We start from the raw sequence: 12411 nt of genomic DNA on the forward strand, positions 1-12411 counted from the left end.
CAAATAAATGGAAAGATATTCTCTGCTCATGGATTCCAAGAATCAATATTGTTAAAATGTCCATACTATCCAAAGCAATATACAGATTCAATGCAGTCCTATCAAGATACCAATGGCATTTTTCACAGAAATTGAACAAAGAATCCTAAGAACCATGAAAGACCCTGAATTGCCAAAGCAATCTTGAGAAAGAACAAAGCTAGAGGCATGGTTCTCCCTGATTTCAAGCTATATGACAAAGCTATAGTAATCAAAACAGTCTGGTATTACAATAAAAACTGACATCTAGATCAATGGAACAGAATAGAGAATCCAGAAATAAACCCAAGTATATATTGTCAATTAATTTATAATAAAGGAGGCAAGGCTAAACAATGGGAGAAAAGACAGTATTTTCAATAAATGGTGTTGGGAAAACTGGACAGCCACATGCAAAATAGTGAAGCTGGACCACTATCTCACACCATACACAAAAATTAACTCAAAATGGATTAAATACTTCAACATAAGGCCTGAAACTGTAAAACTCCTAGAAGAAAAAACATAGGCAGTAAACTCCTTGACATTGGTCTTGGTGATGATTTTTGGATTTGACACCAAAAGCAAAGGCAATAAAAGCAAAAATCAACAAGTGGGATTATGTCAAACAAAAAAGCTCTGCACAGTGAAGGAAAACATCAACAAAATGAAAAAGCAACCTACAGAGTGGGAGAAAATATTTGTAACTCATATATCTGATAAGGAGTCAATATCCAAAATATATAAAGAACTCATTTAACTCAACCTCAGAAAACAAAAACAAAAACAAACAATGAAATTAAAAAATAAGCAGAGGATCTGAATAGACACTTTTTCAAAGAAGACATACAGATGGCCAACAGGAACATGAAAAGATACTCAACATCTCTAATCATCAGGGAAATGCAAATCAAAACCACAATGAAATTCCAACTCACACCTGTCAGAATGGCTATTATCAAAAAAACAAGAAATAGCAATATTGGTGAGGATATGGAGAAAAGGGAACCCTTGTGCACTGTTGGTGGAAATATAGATTGATGCAGCCACTATGGAAAACAGTATGGAGTTTCCTCAAAAAGTTAAAAATGGAACTACCAAGTACCAAGTGGATCCAGCAATTCCACTTCTGGGTATTTATCCAAAAAAGGATGAAAATATTAACTTAGAAATATTTATGCACCCCTATGATCGTTGCAGCATTATTTACTGCAAAGGTCAAGATATGGAAACAACCTCATTGTTCATTGAAGGATGAATGAATAAAGAAAATGTGGTATATCTACACAATGGAATATTATTCAGCCATAAAAAAGAAAGAAATCTTGCCATTTGTGACAACATGGATGGAACGTGAGGGCATTATGCTAAGCGAAATAAGTCAGACAGAGAAAGACAGATACCGTGTGATCTCACTTATGCGTGGAACCTAAAAAAATTAATAAATAATAAACTGAGCTCATAGATAACAGAGAATTTGCCAGAGGTAGGGCAGTGGGGGATGGGCAAAATGGGTGAAGAGATTCAAAAGGTACAAACTTTCAGATATAAGATAAGTAAGTCATGAGGATGAAATGTATGGCATGGTGACTATAGTTAATAATACTGTATAGTATACTTGAAAGTTTCTAAGAGAAGAGTTCTTAAAAGCTCTCATCACAGGAAAAAAACTGTAACTATATTTGGTGACAAATGTTAACTAGACTTATTGTGGTGATCATTTCACAATATTCACAAATATCAAATCATTATGTAGTACTCTTGAAACAAATATAATCTCACAAATATAATCTCATATCTCAATTATACCTCAATAAATATAAATAATTAATATAAATTTTATAAGCTTATATATATATATATATAAATTTTCTCTGTTTCAAAGTCTTAAATGTTCTTCCATTTCTTTAGCATGTCATATCACTCAAGACCCATTATCGTCCTTCTTTTTGTGGGAGATTGTTAACATATCAGCCTGCAATATATCACACCTCTCATGCCCTTGATGGTCCTCTCCCACATTGACTGTGGGCTTGGCCAGTTGGATTTTAGCAAGTGCATTCTAAGTGAAGGCTTGAAAAATGCTTGCACACTGGGGCTTGCAATCTTGTGGCCCTCTGGGAACACCTTGGCATTACATGAAGAATACAAAGTGAACTCCCTTCAGGATGAGAGACAACATCCCAAGCATCCTAGCGGACACCTCAGATGTGAGAGTCAGGTCATCCTAGACCATCCATCCCTAGCTGAGCTGACCCAGACCCTAAGAACTGCCCAGGTGATCCACAGAGTCATGAGTAAATATAATGGTGGTTATTTTAAGCCATCAAGTTTTCGGGTGGTTTGTTACACAGCAAAAGCCAACTGATACACCTGCCTCCTCTCCCACCTTCATCTCTCACCATTCCTTGCCTGCCATGCATTGGCTAACAACAGCATTCTGCTTGCTGGCCTGGGATTCTTGCCTCTCTGCCTTCACTTGTGCTCAGCCTTCTGCTGGAAATGTGCTTCTTCTCAGCCTGGTTAACTTTGACTCACTCTTTCCTACTTAGTTTGGATTTTATCTTCTTATTCCTTCCTTGACACTTCTATCCTAATTTCCTATGGCCCTTCAGGCTAGGTTAGGTAGGCACCTCTTCTAAACTTCCTCAAAAATCCCTATCACTACGCTTCCAAATGCTTTTACAATGGCCTGCTTATGAGTCTACTTCCCTGCTAGCTGTTGGGATTTATGAAGACACAGTCTGTGTTTTATTCTTTCTTTTTTCCTGCCAACATCTAGCAGAGGGGCTGACACTTAGTAGTAGTCAATAAAACTTGTGGAGCCAATGAAGGAATGAAGGAGGGTGGGAAATTCAGAAGGCAGCCCTAAGCTAGCTGGGGAAAGGCCCCCAAATCAGTAGATACTGGTTTGTGTTGACACTGTTTAATTCAACTTTTATATATTTTGTCTTACCTCAATAAGACAGGAACTTAGCAGAAAAACAAAAACAAAACAAAACAAAGAGATAAACTTTAGACAAAGAACATGTGAGTAGCCAGTAGAGCAGAGACTTCAGAAACTTCAATCATTTGGTTTGGGTGATGGTACAGAAGGGTGGAAAGTAGCTAAATTAAACCCACTGAAAGTAGGTCTGAGGTAGATTATTTAACCTGTTCAAGGGTTCAAAATAGAAATCTGAATCCATTTTCTAACAGGTTTCCTATCACTGGGTAGAAAAGAGAAAAGAGCTTTTTTCTTTCCTTTCTCCATGCCAAACCTCCTAGTGCCATGGTAAAACTCACCCCAGACGAGTTGATAAACTGACAGATAGTATCAAATGTCAGGCAGGGTTTGTTTCCATCCCCAGGCTCTTGGGAACAGCACGCGAACAGATTGTTCCTGCCAGAGTATCTCATTATTTTAAGCAAATTGAATTTCTCATTGACTATGTTGAAAGGTTGTACGCTAGTTATAATTACCGGTTTTACTTAATTTCCTTTTATAAATAGGTCTGTACTCTATACTTCAAAGTAGTCTGTTGATTACTGACTTTCTTTTTTTTCTCTTGGCCTCAGGGACTGTTTAGAGCAGAAACTGCTGACGGAGTGGATTTACTGAAACAAATACATGTTCAATTACAAGAGAGTGTGTGTGTGTGTGTGTGTGTCTGTGTGCGCGTGCACGTGAGGGCACACACAGGACCACAGGTAGCAAACATACAATAAGCCAGAATCCTATGCCTAACAGTGAGTGCAGAAGAGACTTTTGTTGTGATGCTGGGTTAGGCGTGTTGGAGCTGCTGGCGAAAGCAGCCACTCCTGGCCGTGGGAGTCCAGAGGCTGGGAAATTTTCCCTCTGAACAGAGAGATTTCTACTCATGGAAACCCTCTGTCCTAATGAAAGTCAGCTTCCTGAGAAAGTGCAAATATGTTATCTGGGAAAGGCAAGAGATCAAACTGCCAATTCTACAGCAATATTTCATAAAATATGCATTTTTTGTTTTTCTGGTTATCATAGTAATGAAATTTTTTTTTTTTGGTCAGAACATTTAGAAAATGAAGAATGCAAAGGAGAAGAATCATAAAAATTATCTATAATTCCACCACCCAGAAATAACCACTAAACATTTCATATATTTAAAAAAATCTCCATATATGTGTATTAATGTATGTATATATATATATATATATATATATATATATGCTCATATGCACAACTCTATCTTGTTTCTTTATTCCTGTTAATATAGCGAAAGCATATCCCCATGTTATGCACCTTTAAAGTAATGAATATAACTTTTAATGATTAGCTATTATTCCATAGTGTGGGCAGATTGTGGTATCTTTAGAACCATCCCGTTATTATTATTTCATGTCTCATTTCATTTATTTATCATTTCTGATATTATAAATAACACAATATTGAACATTCTCATAACTAATCATTCTGCACAGTTTTCACTAGTCCCTTTGGGTAAATTCAAAGAAATAAAATTTATGGGTCAAGAGGTTTGAGCTCTTGTAGGTCTTAATACAGATGATGAAACTGATTTTTTAGAAACGTTGCACCAGTTTATACCCACTTAAAGGTATATGATACTACTTGTTTTACCATATACTTGTGAACGGTAGGAATTAAAATATTCTAAGATATCGTCCCTGTGATAAATGAAAAGGTTTATCTACCTCATTGTTTTAATTTGCACTTCTTTTGCTCCTAGTAGAGCTAAACAATTTTATTTGTCTACGATAACAATTTAACTTAGGCACTTTGCCCTAGAAGGGAGTGGGGTATGAAAGAATGGGTTGCAGACGAATGTTTCGATGGAAAAAGGCAAGAAAAAAAAGAAATGTGCAGAGCTTAGATATAGCTGCATGAAAGAACCACCTGAGGAATTTATGAAGATTTTGAATGAACTGATTACGGAGAGGCCATGCCTTGGTGTTTTCTAAAAGCTGTGCGCACACAGTGGAATTAGGGGTGGGCTGGATCTTTGCAGGAAGAGTCTAGGCTGCTACGCTGGGATTCCAAGAAAGGGTGAAGGTGCAGCAGCATGAAGGCATTGGGGTCCTGCAGGGCTGGTGGTGGTAACAGTGCAAGGAAGTTATCAAGACAGAATCAGAGATGAAATAGCTCAGCAAAACTCTGCCTTGCATTATACCACTCATCAGCTCCATTTGGGGCTGATAATTCTGCCTTTTATTACGTAACTTACTCTCCAGTTGGGGTTGCTAATCCAGCTTGTAAATTGTTCTGGTTCCTGGTTTTTCTTGCTCCTGGGTGGGTTTTAGACACTGCCTCGCTCCTAAGCCCCTCTGTGAAATGTTAACAAATAATGGCTAAAAGGGAGGGTTGGGGATTATCTGTGGATTCCAAATAGCCAATCTTTCTTGACCCTTGTTGCCACACACACACATACACACACACAAAGCAAATTAACCTTCAGAAGCTTTTTCTCCCTATTCCTTCACCGCAGATAGAGTTTCTAGAAGGGTATGTGTGTATGTGGTGTGTGTGTGTGTGTGTGTGTGTGTGTGTGTGTGTGTGTGTGCATGTCTCCCTTGTGTGTCACACTTTGGGTCCAAGAGCATTTTTATAGCCCTGGAGGTGACCAAACACCCGGTACAGTGGCCTCACACAAGCTCACCTCCATGGGGGTGTGGAAGGGTTCCTGAACTGCCCACGAAGGCTTGCACTCAGCTGCCTCTAATTTCCTGCCACATTGAAAAGCTGCCTAGCCAGAGGCGGGGCATCTCAAACCCACTACTCTTAGGGTCTTAAGGACATTTTCCCTAGTGTCTGAGGGAGGTCTAAGACTTTAGCCAATGTTATAGAAGCAGTAAGATGTGGAGAAAACAATATAAAACTCTGAGTCAGGAAACCTGGATTGCAGTCCTGCTGCTTTCTGCCACCGAGAGGCTAAATGACTCTTGATAACTCACCTAATTTCTCTGGGTCTTAACTCTTCTTATGTGAACAGTGAAGACAGTGACTCATGTCCTCTGGTGTGGTGGAAAGGACACTTTCCCTTCCCCAGCTGGGCCAGGCCCTGGAGTCCTCACTAAGCATTCATGAGCCTTAGTTTCATGTCCTATCAAGTGGGGGTGAAAGGCACCAGCCACAGCTACCTAACATGAGTGGTGGAATGGTGTAGGGATCTAGTAAGGTCCTGTGGATGAAAGCACTAGGGGCAGTGTAAATTGATGAACTTGAAAGCATCAGGGAGAGTTTAAACTGGCATTTCAAGGTAAGGAGGAGTGCATCCACACCAGAATGGGGTGGGCGGTCTGTTTTGGAATCATGTGATAAAGCCTGGAGTACCCTGAGAACAGCCAGAGGGTTCCTGGTTCCATTAATGGTTTACAGGTGATACTGCTCTGCCTGTATAATCCATGACTTCTTTTGATAAAAATGTGTCTGATGTACTTCTTTAATGCTGTTTGAAATGTCAAAATTAATTATCAAGACCAAACTTAAGTCATCTACAACCCCTCAAAGAGCTTCCCCTTGCTTGTCCCCCTCACCCCACCACTGTACTGGCCATCACTGCTCTGGGGGAAATCCTAAGATGACAGCCCCGGTTCCCCCAGATGCTTTTGGGTATCCCAGGACGGAGCAGTGGTGCCTCTGGACCAACCTCGCAATCACAGAACTGCAGAGCTGCGAGGTTCCTCTGAGGTTTGGGGGAGTGAATGACAGGGCTGGAGTCCCTATGCCTGCCACAGCAGTCAGGTACAATACAAGATCAGACCAAGGTCATTTGTCTCATTGACGGGCCTTTTCCTTTTAGTGAAAAGCTTTCAAGGTTGAAGCAAATTTCCTCCTGTGGCTCCAAGTTCCAGTAGCAATACTCAGAGGACCCAGGGTGAAGGGGTGGGTTTCAAGCCTCCCTGAGATTTGGGGGGATGAATGGGTCGCAGGGCCACCAGCCCATGAAGAGACTGCCAGCTGCAAAACATGTACAGTTGCAGACCTGATGGTTCAGTTGGTGGAAATACTTTGTGCTTCTTTAACATGTAATCTGTTAGAAGGGGGTCACAGCTTTATCTTCAACAGTTAAAATTTTATGTTCGGTCAAAACAAAAAATGAAATCTGTATCTTTCCTGCCAGTTCCTCCTCCTCAGGGTGAGTGGGGGCCAGTTAACGTGAGCTTGGGCTGCAATGTCTTGTAAACTTTCTCCGGGCTGAGAATGTCTCTTCCTAACATGCCCTGGGATCTTTCCTACAAAGCACAGAGAGGCAGAAGCTACTTTTCCTTATCAGCCGAGCCCTCATTTCTCCTCTTGAATTTAGCTAAGTCAGGCTCTTCAGCAGGAAAATAATGAAGGGGAAAACCACTACCACCAACAAAAAGAACAAGAAAAGAATTGAGCTGGAAATCTCAGGATGCAACACTGGGACTCAAATGTTACATGGGTATTTCGAGCTCCTAGAAACTTAACCTGAAACAAGACGAGGAAATAAAGCCCTAGCATTTGCTTTCTTTGTTTGTTTTTATATTATCTTGAAATCTTAAGAAGAGGATCACAAGTCACAGGAGTCAAAATAATTTGGAAGGTTTTTGAACCCTTGGGCTGAGTAACAGGGACTCACCCCCACCGTCCACGGGCACTTGTTAGGCAAGGGTTCCATGGGCCCTGCCTACTTGCATTAAGAGTGGTCTCGAGCTCAGACACTTTTGGGATCAGGGAGGGACACGTATGAATGAAATGAGTAAAGCTGGTTGGTTACAGAACAATAGAGTGGGGAGATTAACGCAACTGGTGTGTGCATGTCCTACCTACAGCTGTCACCGTGAATTTTTACTAAATCCCACGCAGGCCACATAAAATGTGCATTTTGCCCACGGTGGGGTCTGTGGCCTTCTCATTCTACTCGCTGATGCTGATGTGAACTCCCTTTCCTTCCTCTTTCCCTCCCCCACTCCATTCCAACAGTAGCTTTTTGGCAAAGTGTTTAAGAGCATGGACGCTCGAACACCAATTATTAACCGTGTCACTCTGGGTCAGGTATTTCACCTCTTTGTGCCCTAGGTTGATTCATCTATAAAAGGGCAAATCTGAATAAATGAGTTTTTCAAGGGCTTAGATCAGTGCCAGGGACACACAAAGCATTATGTGTGTGTTTTCTTTTATTATTCACTCATTATCCATTTGTAACTATTCAGCACCTCTCATCTTCCAGGTATGGCACTGGCTTAACTGGAAGCTCTGTCGATAGATCAGATATGAATCCTTTGCTCCAGGGAAGTAGGGGAATAAAGAACTAATATTTTTTACCTTTTAAGTTATGAGCTTTTCAAACATCATTGATTTAGTCTTCGGACTCCTTTAGGAGATAAGTTTTATTATCCCTATTTTTGAATGAATGTGGAGACAGAGGAGGAGGCCACCTCAGGGTGACATGGCTGTGAATCCAGGTCTCTGAAGTTGGCAGGTGTCAGACTTCTTACAGGGTCTAAGGGCAGAGCAGGGGTTGATTATGCATCAACCATTCATCCTGGCACTCTTTCTTAGCTGGCCCTGGACTTGACCTTGCTGTCCTTCACAACAGAGGGATCCAGGCTCCACCACCAATCAATTATGGCTGGCATGAGAGAGGGAAATTATTTCCTATCCTGAGAATATTCCAGGCTGCCTCAAGAGAAAATTTTGACTGGTCTTACAACCATTTTCATTGCACAGTGAAGAATTAGCCTTGAGTAAATAGGAAAGGTCACAGCCCACCTCTGGTTCTGCTCACATTTTTGTATTTTATTTGCATGATCCAGACGAGCAACCCCTTTCTTCCAGAGATCTCCTTCCTGTCTCCTGCATGAATCCATGGGAACATTTCAATCACAGACATTGAGAAAATGAAGGAATAGTAAAGACCACTGAATTCACCAGCTGCCATAGAAAACCCACTTGGTTCCTTTGGGTATATGAGAATCACTAGAGGAGCTTGTTTAAAAAAAATAGATGCATGGGCCCTACTCCTTGGAAATTCTGACTTAATAGTGCTGGAGAGAGGCCCAGGAATCTGCATTTTAACAGACTATAACATATAGACAGATGAGGAAACCACTGATCCAGCTGAACTCTTAATTTCAAAGAAAAAGAAATTATGTGACTTGACCAAGTTTACACAGCTAGTTAATATCAATTGGACTAGGACTTAGAACTGCTGACTTCCAATAGAATAGTTTCCCTGCAACACTGCATAGTTCCTAGAAGAGGGCATTGTCCAAGTCTTTGGGACCAATGTCTCCCTAATTTGCGACTGACATTAAATGGTAGTGGTTTAACTCTTAGATTTAAGGACTAGAGCATTGCTTCAAATCAATACATGCAGAAGAGCACGCAAACATAAACATGTTGGTTTCACCTGGGCAACATGCTTAGGTAGATTTCCGTTGGCCTGAATTGGAGCCATTCCCAAGGGGGTGAAGCATGGCTTTTTTGTCATCCCGGGGTATTTTAGAGAAAAAAAGAAAAACAAAGTTTTTAAAGTAGGTGGTAACTAGACTTTAAGAATAGAAACCTATTTTCCCTGTTGCAAGGCTATGGTCCCAAGGGGGAAGATGGAATAAGTGTAAAGCATGTCTATTTCAGGAAAAGATTAAACAAAGACTGACCTGACTCAGAGCTGTTAGAGTGAAAACACTTGCAGTGGAGACGCTTAAAAGCATGCCTTACTTTTATTAGCATCCACTTCTTTTATGGAAGGCTAATTGTAAAATTTATGGAGCGAATTATCTCTCTAGATTAATATTTATGAACATACAATAGCAGATGTGAGTTCTAAGTGCTGTATTAAGCATTGGCTTTTCTCCCCTTGCACATACAAGCAAACAACAGACAGCTCAAGATGATGTTAATATTCTCTCCACAATGTATGTAAACAGTCTTGCGAAATTTTTCGTTCCAATTGCGGCAAATTGGTATTTACCCAGTAACCAAAAACTATTTTTAACAGTTAATACTCCTGAAATGTATGGGGACCTTTCTGCTATACAACTAAGAGCTTGGAAAATCAATTGCAAAAATGCTCTCCTAATCAAACACCGAGGAGCAAGACATCTCTTTATTGATGCATTTTAACCACACTTTATTCTTATAAGAGAAAGGAAAAATAATCAAATGCACCTTGTTCTTCCTGCATTTCGAATATCGAACTAATGGTTCCTTCATTTCCAAAAACAGGAGAACAAGGTTAAGTGCTGCAAAAAACACTGCACTTCCAAATAAATCCAAGTGGGCTTACTCCAACTCCTGAGTTTTGTGTATAAATCTTAGCTAGTTCTACTACCCATATAAAACACAAGTTTACGTGACTCCGGGTAAAGAAAGATGTACAGAGGACCAGACAGGGAGACAATAGAAGCCAAGTTTGATGATAAATGAATGGCTTTGAGCCAGTCCTGAGGCTCTGTGTTTTAGTTTTCTTGTCTATAGATGGAGGGGTGTTTTACTATATCAGGAATTCCCAAACAGGGATTTGTGGTTTGGAAAGGGGACAATGGATGAGCTTTAGGGATTACTAACTCTCTTGCCCTGAAAACTCATATAAATTTATCTATGAATTAGTGTGTGTATATTACTGACTCTGAATATCCATTGGTTTCAGCAATTCTCAAAGGGTTCCCGAACCTCAGAAAGGTTATGAGCTATTGTACTAGAGGATCTTTTAGGTCGCTTCCTGTTATAATTCTCTTTAACTTTTGCTACATCCTGGCTCTGATCTCACGTTTTTGCTTCAATTGCCCACCGTTTACTCCTATGCAACTCAAACTTACTTTTCTCTAAGCTTCCTTCTTCTAAGGCTTCAGAACTGTGCTGTTCCACAGGACAGCCTCCAGCCACGCATGGCTATTTAAATTGATTAAAATTAACTAAACTTAAAATTTCAGTTCCTTAGTCACACCAGCCACGTTTGAAATACTCCGCAGGCTCGTGTAGCTTGTGGTCACTGTGCCGGACAGCACGGATAACGGAACATTGCCAACACTGCAGAAAGTTCTATTGGAGAGCATTGCTTTCCAAAAGAAAGAGTGGTTTCTAAGCTCTCATCCCCCAAATCTAAAATTTTAATATGCTCCCCAGGTGATTCTAATGCAGAGTGTCCACACATCGCACTTGGAGAAACAGCACTAAGAAGAGGACCTACAGACATCCTGACCCCTTGTTTTCTACTTTTTTTAAAGGGTAATGCCTGTGTTACTTTTTTTTAAAAATAAATTTATTTATTTATTTATTTTTGGCTGCTTTTGGTTCTTTGTTGCTGCTCGTGGGCTTTCTCTAGTTGCGGCGAGTGGGAGCTACTCTTCGTTGCAGTGCGCGGGCTTCTCATTGAGGTGGCTTCTTTTGCTGTGGAGCACGGGCTCTAGGCATGCGGGCTTCAGTAGTTGCAGCACGTAGTCTCAGTAATTGTGGCTCACGGGCTTAGTTGCTCTGCGGCAGGTGGAATCTTCCCAGACCAGGGCTCGAACCCGTGTCCCCTGCATTGGCAGAAGGATTCTTAACCACTGCACCGCCAGGGAAGCCCCTGTTACTTTTTTTAAAATTTATTTTATTGACATATACTTGATTTACAGTGTTGTGCTAATTTCTGCTGTACAGCAAAGAGACTCAGTTATATATACATATATTCTTTTTCATATTCTTTTCCATTATGGTTTATTACAGTATATTGAATATAGTTCCCTGTGCTATACAGTAGGACCTTGTTGTTTATCCATTCTATATACAATAGTTTGCATCCGCTAATCCCAAACTCACAATCCAACCCCTCTCGCCTGCCTTTGGCAACCACAAATCTATTGTCTATGTCTGTGAGTCTGTTTCTGTTTCATAGATAGGTTCATTCATGTCATATTTTAGATTCCACATATAAGTGATATCATATGGTATTTGTTGTAATGCCTGTGTTATTACTGCCCTGCTGCTCAGTCTCCATCACCAACATCCCAGTTCACTGTCCAAGGTGAGTAGATAAGGTTAGACTCCTACAGCTTGGACTTGGAAGGAATCTTTAAGGTTATCTAGTCCAAACACTCATTTGCTGCTTGTATCTTCTCCAGGCCTCTTTCCAACAAATGCTCACAAAATACACACTTGAACAGGAACAGTGACAGGGGAACAATTCTCCAGGTAGCACATTTGAGCTGATGAAAGCCCTAATTATTAACTAGTCTTCCCTTATATTGAAGCATCTCCAGAAGCTTCCTTCATCTGTCCCAGCTTGCTCTGGTCAGAGTTCAATCCTGACTTGGAGTGTGTGAAACTGATGTCGGCCTCAGCCCCTCTGATCCAGGTGTTAGGCTCTAGGAATATATGTTTTATGGATGGAAAGGGCTTTTGGAAAAGAGAAATTTGGGGTGAGCTGCCTTGGGTGTGATAGAAAGGAATCGGGTCTCCAGTTTTACCCC

The sequence above is a fragment of the Balaenoptera musculus genome, chromosome 2, assembly GCF_009873245.2.
Source record: "Balaenoptera musculus isolate JJ_BM4_2016_0621 chromosome 2, mBalMus1.pri.v3, whole genome shotgun sequence".
NCBI classification, from domain to species: domain Eukaryota; kingdom Metazoa; phylum Chordata; class Mammalia; order Artiodactyla; family Balaenopteridae; genus Balaenoptera; species Balaenoptera musculus.